The following is a 9,379-nucleotide window of genomic DNA, read 5'->3' on the forward strand; positions in this document are numbered from 1 at the left end:
GATAGGGCGAGGGGGGCGGCGGCGGACGTGTCCGGCGCCAGGCGGACGTGTCCGGCGCGCGGAGATGAAATTAGGGTTTCGGGGAGAGGGAGAGATCCGAAATTCGGGGGGGGGGGTCTATTTATAGGCATAAGTGGAGCTAGGAGAGTCCAAATGAGGTGCGGTTTTCGGCCACGCGATCGTGATCGAACGCTCTAGATGATGGAGCAGAGTTAGGTGGGTTTTGGGCCAAATTGGAGGGGTGTTGGGCTGCAACACACACGAGGCCTTTTTGGTCCCTCGGTTAATCGTTGGAGTATCAAACGAAGTCCAAATGACACGAAACTTGACAGGAGGTCTACCGGTAGTAAACCAAGGCCGCTTGGCAAGTCTCGGTCCAATCCGGAAATGTTTAATCCCCACACACGAAAGAAAGCTAGAAATGACCACTGGAGGAGAACGAAGCGCCGGAATGCAAAACGGACAACGGGGAAAATGCTCGAATGCATGAGACGAACACGTATGCAAATGCAATGCACATGATGACATGATATGAGATGCATGACAACGACAACAACACACGGAGACAAAAACCCGAACCCAAGGAAATAAATATAACTTTACGCCGGAAACGGCAAGAGTTGGAGTACAAAAAGGGAAAGTTACATCCGGGGTGTTACAACACTCCACCACTACGAAAGGATCTCGTCCCGTGATCTAGGACTAGAAGAATGCCGGGTACTCAGAACGGAGGTGATCCTCGCGTTCCGAGGTAGCTTCACGAACGGAATGGTGTGACCACTTGACTTTGAGAAATTTGATTGACTTGTTGCGAGTCTTGCGTTCAGTCTCTTCAAGAATAGCAACTGGGTGCTCACGATAAGAGAGATCTTCTTGGAGCTCAATTTCCTCGAAGTTGACAGTGCGGTCAGGAGTCTTGAAGCACTTTCGAAGCTGAGAGACATGGAACACGTCATGAACATTTGCAAAGTTTGAAGGAAGCTCGAGTTGATAGGCGAGGTCGCCTCTCTTGCTGACAATTTTGAAAGGTCCCACGTATCTAGGGGCAAGCTTCCCTTTGATACCGAAGCGACGAGAACCCTTCATAGGAGAGACGCGAAGGTAAACATGATCTCCGATCTCGAAAGCCAAATCACGGTGCTTACTATCATAGTAGCTCTTCTGGCGGGATTGGGCTGCTTTAAGGTTATGTCGAATGACTTTGCACATTTCTTCTGCTTCTGTGATTAAGTCATTACCCAAAAGCTAACGTTCGCCGATTTCAGACCAGTTGAGAGGGGTACGGCACTTCCTGCCATACAAAATTTCAAAAGGGGCCTTGCCCGAACTTGCTTGAAAACTGTTGTTGTAGGAGAGTTCAGCATAAGGAAGACAATCCTCCCACTTCATGCCGAAGGAGATTACACAAGCCCTGAGCATATCTTCAAGAATCTGGTTGACACGCTCGACTTGACCGCTTGTTTGAGGATGGAAAGCTGTGCTGAAGCGGATGTTAGTGCCCATGGCCTTCTGAAAAGAATCCCAAAACTTCGAGGTAAAGATGCTGCCACGGTCTGAAGAGATCACTTGAGGAATACCGTGCAGAGAGACAATGCGAGAGGTATAGAGTTCCGCCAATTGAGCTGCAGTGATCGACTCTTTGATAGGCAGAAAATGAGCCACTTTGGTGAGTTTATCGATGACAACGAATATAGCATCATTGCCACGCTTGGACTTTGGAAACCCAGTCACGAAGTCCATTTCAATGTGGTCAAACTTCCATTCTGGAATGGCAAGAGGTTGGAGGAGACCAGCTGGCCTTTGGTGTTCTGCCTTCACTCTTCTGCAGACATCACATTCATTCATGAATTGAGCGATCTCACGCTTCATTCGAGTCCACCAATAAGCTTGCTTAAGGTCCTGGTACATCTTTGTGCTCCCAGGGTGGATGGAGAGGAGAGAAATGTGAGCCTCGTTCAAGATCACTTTACGAAGGTCACCTTTGGGCACAACAATACGATCCTCGAAGAAAAGAGTGTCCTTGTCATCAAGGCGGTAGCACTTGTACTTGGACTGACTCTTGGCAATCCCAATCTTCACCTTTTTCACCATAGCATCAAGAAGCTGGGCTTGGCGAATCTGGTCTTCTAAGGTAGGAGAGACTTGAAGGTTGGCGAGGAAACCTTGAGGAACAACTTGCAGATTAAGTTTGCGGAAAGCTTCACAAAGCTCGGGTTGATAAGGCTTGAGAATCAGACTGTTGCAGTAAGCCTTTCTGCTCAAAGCGTCAGCAATCACATTAGCCTTGCCTGGAGTGTACTCAATACTCGGATTATACTCTTGAATCATTTCGACCCATCGAGGTTGCCTGAGGTTGAGATTAGGCTGAGTGAAGATGTACTTGAGACTCTTGTGATCAGTGAAAATGTCCACTTTTCTTCCCAATAGAAGATGTCTCCAAGTCAAAAGAGCATGCACAACTGCCGCCAACTCGAGATCATGAGTGGGGTAGTTCTTCTCATTAGGCTTCAACTGGTGAGATGTATAAGCAACAACTTGCTTCTCTTGCATCAATACCGCGCCAAGACCTTGGAGAGAGGCATCACAAAAGACCTCGTACGGCTTGGATTCATCAGGCGGAGTCAGAACTAGAGCAGTGATCAATTTCTCTTTCAAAGTGTTGAAAGCAATATCACACTCCGGAGACCAAACGTACTTGACTTGCTTCTGAAGAATATTTGAGAGAGGCTTCGCGATCTTAGAAAAGTTTTCGATGAATCTTCGGCAATAGCTTGCGAGACCGAGAAAACTGCGGAGTTGCTTCACGTTCTGAGGAGGTTCCCAATTCACAATTGCAAACACCTTCTCAGGATTCACGGCAATGCCCTTGGCAGAGATGATATGACCAAGATAAAGAACCTCATCGAGCCAAAATTCACACTTGGAGAACTTGGCGTAGAACTGATGTTACCTGAGCTTATCAAGAACCAAATGCAAGTTCTTGGCATGATCTTCCTTGTTCTTGGAGAAAACCAGAATGTCATCGAGATAGACCAAAACAAAGTCATTGGTGTAGGCATTCAAGATGAATTTCATAATGCGAGAGAACGTTGGAGGAGCGTTGGCGAGGCCAAAAGACATGACAGTGTATTCATATGAACCAAAGCTTGTTCTGAATGCTGTCTTGGGAGTATGTTCTTCACGAATGCGAATCTGGTGATAACCCATACGGAGATCAAGCTTGGAGAATACTTGAGCACCTTTGAGTTGTTCGAACAGCTCATTGATGTTGGGAAGTGGGTATTTATTCTTGATGGTCTTCTTGTTCACTGGACGGTGATCAACACAAAGTCGGTCCGTTCCATCCTTCTTCTTCACAAAAAGAACACCACAACCCCACGGAGAAGAACTAGGCCGGATGAGACCCATTTTCTCTTGCATATCAAGTTGCTTCTTCAGCTCCTTCAATTCTTCACGTCCGAGCTTGTAAGGACGTTTGCACACAGGTTCCGTACCAGGCTCAAGTTCAATAACGAATTCAACTGGCCGGTGCGGAGGCATTCCTGGGAGCTCCTCTGGAAAGGCGTCTTGATATTCACAAACGACTGGAATTTGAGAGATGGCATCCAATTCACCCTTCTCATTGAGAGAAAACAGACGGATGGTATTATCCCGAGCGGCAAAGACAATTACATCCTCAAACGAATGAGTCAATTGAATCTGCCTGGCTGCACAATCAAGCTGAGCCTTCTGCTTAGAAAGCCAATCCATCCCGAGAATAAGATCAATATCCGACTCACCGAGAACCGTTGGAGAAGATAGAAACTTGTAGTCACCCAAAGTGATAGTAACATCCGGAGCAATGGAGTTAGCATGCATGCGCTTACCGGGAGAGACAATTGCTAAAGGACTAGGCAAAATTTGCAAAGGCAAACCATGCTTAGATGAAAACGGTCTCGAGATGAAACAATGCGATGCACCTGTGTCAAAAAGAACTTTTGCAGGAATATCATTAACAGGAAGGTTACCCATGATCACATCTGACGAGTCCTCTGCCTGAGCTGCATTCATCAAATTGACCTTGGCATGCTTGGTATTATGCTTGACCACAACTGTACTTGCCGATCTGACAGGAGGAGGAGGAGGAGGAAGACGCCTCTGGTTGAGACACTTGTTGGCATAGTGACCCTTCTGTTGGCACTTGTTGCACGTGACCTCTGAAAGCGGACGGTGATACGGAGCACTCGATCTTGGAGCTTGAGATGAAGTCTTGTTCTGAAAGCCAGGGTTGGGTGGGTGGGAAGAACCATTACCACCTTTGCTCTTCTACTGATACGGCTGACGGAACGGAGGAGGAGGAAGCCAAAACTTCTGCTGCTTGGCCACTTGAGTAGAGGAAGAAGGAGTAGCATCTCTGACTCGCTTCTTGGAAGCATCACACCTCAACTGAGCAGCCTCTTGCTTCAGTGCCATGTTGTAGAACTCATCGTACCTCAAGGGCTCGAAGAGAACAAGAGCGAGCTGAATTTCTTCTCTGAGACCACCCCTGATATATCATGCTCTTCTCATCAGGCACGTCCTCCTTGGCAAAGCGGGCAAGCTTCTGGAACAACTTGTTGTAGTCATAGACAGACAAAGAGCCTTGCTGCAGATTGCGGAATTCCTCATGCTTGCTTTCAACCACGCTCTGAGGAATATGATGAGCTCGGAAATCTCGACGGAAATCATCCCAAGTGATAACACGTCCACCTTGGGAATCCTTGTACTGCTGGAACCATTATGCAGCTTGATCTTTGAGTTGGAAGGAAGCGAACTTAACAAAGTCCTCAGGCCTGACGTTACTGCACTCGAAATGCTTACACAGATCCACAAGCCAATCGTCAGCATTGGTTGCCTCAACACAATTGCTGAAAGTCTTTGGCCCGTTAGCAAGGAACTGGTTGAGTGTAGCAAAGTGACTCTGATTGCTGCCTTGATTCCCTTGACTGCCTTGATTGCGCTCTTGGAGAATTTGCATGATCAGCTGTGTGTTTGCATTGGTTGCGGCCATCACAGCTTGCCATGCCTCTGGAGGAGGTGGAGGTGGTGGCAGATTAGGATTCAGAGTCGTGCGCGTTGGAGGAGCCATCCTGAAGAGGTTGACCACCATTAGCACATTGACAGATAAATATTGAAGCTGAATCCAACGGAATGAAAATTGCAACATATAGTCTTCACATCCGAACAAAATGAACGAATGCATTCCTCTTGAAATGGTCACATATCCATAAATTGAGAAGCCACGTAGAATTAAGGTAGAGAAATAAATCAACAAGGTATGGATCAAGAACGAATAATCGGTAAGAAATCCCAATCTCAAACCAATATCCGTGGAAGAAAAACTAGAGCTACTAGAATTCCCACCTATGAAACTCCTGAAAATTTCCGGTTATGCAATCAGGTGTTTGGGATACAGGGGAAGCATAATATCTCACCCAAACTAGCAAATCCTACATCCAGCTGTATCCGTCCTTCAACACATAACCAAGAAACCTTCGGAAACCATCTACCTCAACCTTCGAAGAGCATCCGTTATACAAGTTATGGCGATACTCCCGAACCCCCGCCCCAGTACTGGGTGGCGTCGAGGTTATCTCACCAACGAACTGCATAAAAGAGATTTTCAATGTCAGCGTACTAGACTCAGGTATTCCAGAACTGCAACGATAAAATTATGATGACAACACCTCAGAGCTCAACTCCCCGGGACACTTCCACTAAACCCCTGACAGGAGGCACCAAGACAATGTTCTCATCATAAAACCATCGGAACGATTCCAAGATACCCGCGTGATCCTAAATTTTTTTTAGTGAAATTTGAGAAGAGAAGAGTCAAAACTCTACGTCAGGATGCCTTACCAGAGCGATGAGGAGTCTGGGAAGTAAAAAGAATTCCTAATCTCTCCGATATATAATTCCTAAAGACTCAAAACATTTTTCTAGACACAACTCGGCCGCTAAGAACGATCAAGCAATGGGGCTCCTAAGGATGGGGAAGGCTCTGATACCAACTTGTAACACCCTCGATGCGACTATAGCTCCCACGTGCCGAGGCACGACTTAGAGACATAATCACATTGAAGGCATATGTCGCAAGTTAGGCAATCTTCACAACATCCCATACAATAATAATAAAAGGGAAGGTAACATAGTTGGCTTACACTCGCCACGTCAATCAAGTACATAAATAACATTACATCATCCAAACACTCATGGCCCGACTACGGCGCAAAAATAAAAGAGAACCCAACTTGCGACAACGGTCCCAATCACCCCCAACTGGGCACCACTACTGATCGTCGGGAAAGGAAACATAGTATCGTTGAGAGTCTTCGTCGAACTCCCACTTGAGCTCGTACGCGTCTCCTGGAGAGGAATCATCAGGCCCTGCATCTGGTGTAATAGTAATCTGTGAGCCACAGGGACTCAGCGATCTCGCACCCTCGCGATCAAGACTATTTAAGCTTATAGGAATGGCAAGGTAAAATATGAGTGGAGCTGCAGCAAGCGACTGGCAAGTATTGTGGCTAACTTATTCGCAAAAGAGAGCGAGAAGAGGAGGCAAAGCGCGAGCGAGAAACTAGAGAGCAACCTGCGCAAACATTACTCCAACGCCGTGTCCACTTCCCGGACCCCGCCGAGAAGAGGCCATCACGGTAACACACTCAGTTGATTCGTTTTAATTAATTAAGGTTCAAGTTGTCTATAACTGTACATTAACAAATTCCCATCTGCCCATAACCGCGGGCACGGCTTTCGAAAGTTCAATCCCTGCAGGGGGGTCCCAACTTAGCCCATGACAAGCTCTCATGGTCAACGAAGGAATAGACCTCCTCCCAAGACGTTCTGATCAGACTCAGTATCTCGGTAATTCAAGACACTTCGACAGGTTAAAACAAGACCAGCAACACCGCCCGAATGTGCCGACAAATCCCGGTAGGAGCTGCACATATCTCTTTCTAAGGACACACTCAGATTGTCTTAGGTACGGGTAGGCCAGCCTAGAGTTGCCCCTGGTGGCCACCGGTAGCTGACAGGTGGACCAACACTCAGAGGAGCACTGGCCCGGGGGGGTTAAAATAAGATGACCCTTGAGTCTACAGAACCGAAGGGAAAGAAAAGGCTAGGTGGCAAATAGGAAAACCAAGGTTGGGCATTGCTAGAAAAGCTTTAATCAAGGTGAAATATCAAGGGGTTCCCATTATAACCCAACCGCGTAAGGAACGCAAAATCCGGGAACATAACACCGATATGACGGAAACTAGGGCGGCAAGAGTGGAACAAAACACTAGGCGAGAGGCCGAGCCTTCCACCCTTTACCAAGTATATAGATGCATTAAGATAACAAGATAATATAATGATATCCCAACAAGTAAATAAATGTTCCAACAAGGAACGGCTCCAATCTTTACCTGCAACTAGCAACGCTATAAGAGGGGCTGAGCAAAGTGGTAACATAGCCAATCAACGGTTTGCTAGGACATGGTGGGTTAGAGTTTCAACATGGCAATTGATAGGATGAAAATAAAAAGGTAGGCATCGTAGCATTGGCATAGTAAAAGAGCGAGCAAACTAGCATAGCAAAGATAGTAGTGATATCGAGGGTATGATCATCTTGCCTGCACAGTTGTCAGAGTTGACTGGATCCTCAAACGCAAACTCAACGGGCTCCTCGGTAGTGAACTCGTCTCCCGGATCTACCCAAACAAGACAAACAAGCAACAAGGATACAATCAACCACGTGCAAACTCAAATAAAAAAGATGCAATGATGACATGCTATGCGGGATGCGATGCGGGATGCAAAATGCAAGATATGACAGGAAATGCATGAACCTGGCCTCAACATGGAATTCCAAGGGTGCCACTAGAAAGATGAGATGAAATCGCTTGAAAACGATATAAAGAACGCCGAAATCGGAGTTACGGTTTGGAAATGGCAAGCGGTTCAAAAATGACACCGGTCTACGATTTACAGCAAGTAGGCATCTAAATGCAATGAGATAAACATGCTTCAGCCACCAAACATGACAACAAAATACATGGCAGGGATGCACAGAAGATGCTTAACAAAAGTCTAGCACTGAACTATGGCCAAATCATCCATTAACAGGTTCAAACAAGCATGGCAAAAAAGCAAATGGTAAACAGATCTCAGACTTAGTGAAATTAACACTTGTCTGGAATTTCAGATCATATAGCCCTCTTCGGAGCAACAAAACAACATGCTATAGGACCTGAACATGTCAAAGAAAGACATGGCATGGAGCTACTCAACAAGCTTAACAAAAGTCCCTTAGTGACCTTGAGCCAAAAGGGATCACAAAATATACTAACAAGCACACGAACATAGCAAAAACATAATCAGTTTTCAGACTTAGTGAAAACTGGGTCATGCTGAAACATAACTCACGAAGGCATGTTTACGAGCTCGATGTACTCACTACGGTGCAAGTCATGGCAAGACAAGCATACATCCCTTAAGAAGGCACAAAATACAAGCTAGACATGGCAAGAACAATGGCATAGCATGCACGGATCAATTACAATAACATCGGCAAAATCGCAAACAAGTTGACGATCTGCCCAGATTCACCATGAAGCAAAAGTAGAGCTCGATTGACTCAAGCTAGGGTGCTCCTTAATTGCAAACAAAGACATGTATGGATAGAGCATAACAAGATTAACAAAACTCCTTTACTGATCATCCTCAAAAGAGGCCCGGATCACTAGGAAATAGCATGAACATATGGCATCATGAACTAAATAATCCCAGACTTAGTGAAAACTACTAAGTCCCTGAAAACAGAATTACCGGGGGCCTCACTTTGCAAGCTTCCACAAGTCACCACACACATCACAAAAATGCATGAGTTGCACCTCTAGAAAGAAGACAAAATCCTTAACAAAACATATGAAGGACTCATAGGCATATCATGCACACAACAATCATGGCAAAAAATGACAAAACTCTAAGATGAACTAGCAGATCTGACAATTAAGTCACGAAGCCCTCTTCTAACAGCATTTCGAGCATCAAGATGAGCTCAAATGAAAATGATGCAACATAATGACAAAACTCATCGAGACGAACATTTTGATATACTATATGTCCAAAACGGAGCTACGGATGCGGAGATATCACAGGTCAAAGTTTGCATAAAATTAGGGTTTCGGGAGGAGAAAGTCAACCGATCCAAAATATCTCAGATCTGCATGGAAAACGAGGCACGGTTTGATCCGAGCTCGCCGGAGCTGTAGACGGCCGGAGTTGGAGGGGGGCGGCCGGATCCGGGCTCCGGTCGCCGGAGAGGAGCGGGCGGCGGCCCGCGGTGGCGCCGGCAGTGGCGGCGGCGGCGGCC

This window comes from Triticum dicoccoides, chromosome 6A (assembly GCF_002162155.2).
Source record: "Triticum dicoccoides isolate Atlit2015 ecotype Zavitan chromosome 6A, WEW_v2.0, whole genome shotgun sequence".
Lineage (NCBI taxonomy): Eukaryota > Viridiplantae > Streptophyta > Magnoliopsida > Poales > Poaceae > Triticum > Triticum dicoccoides.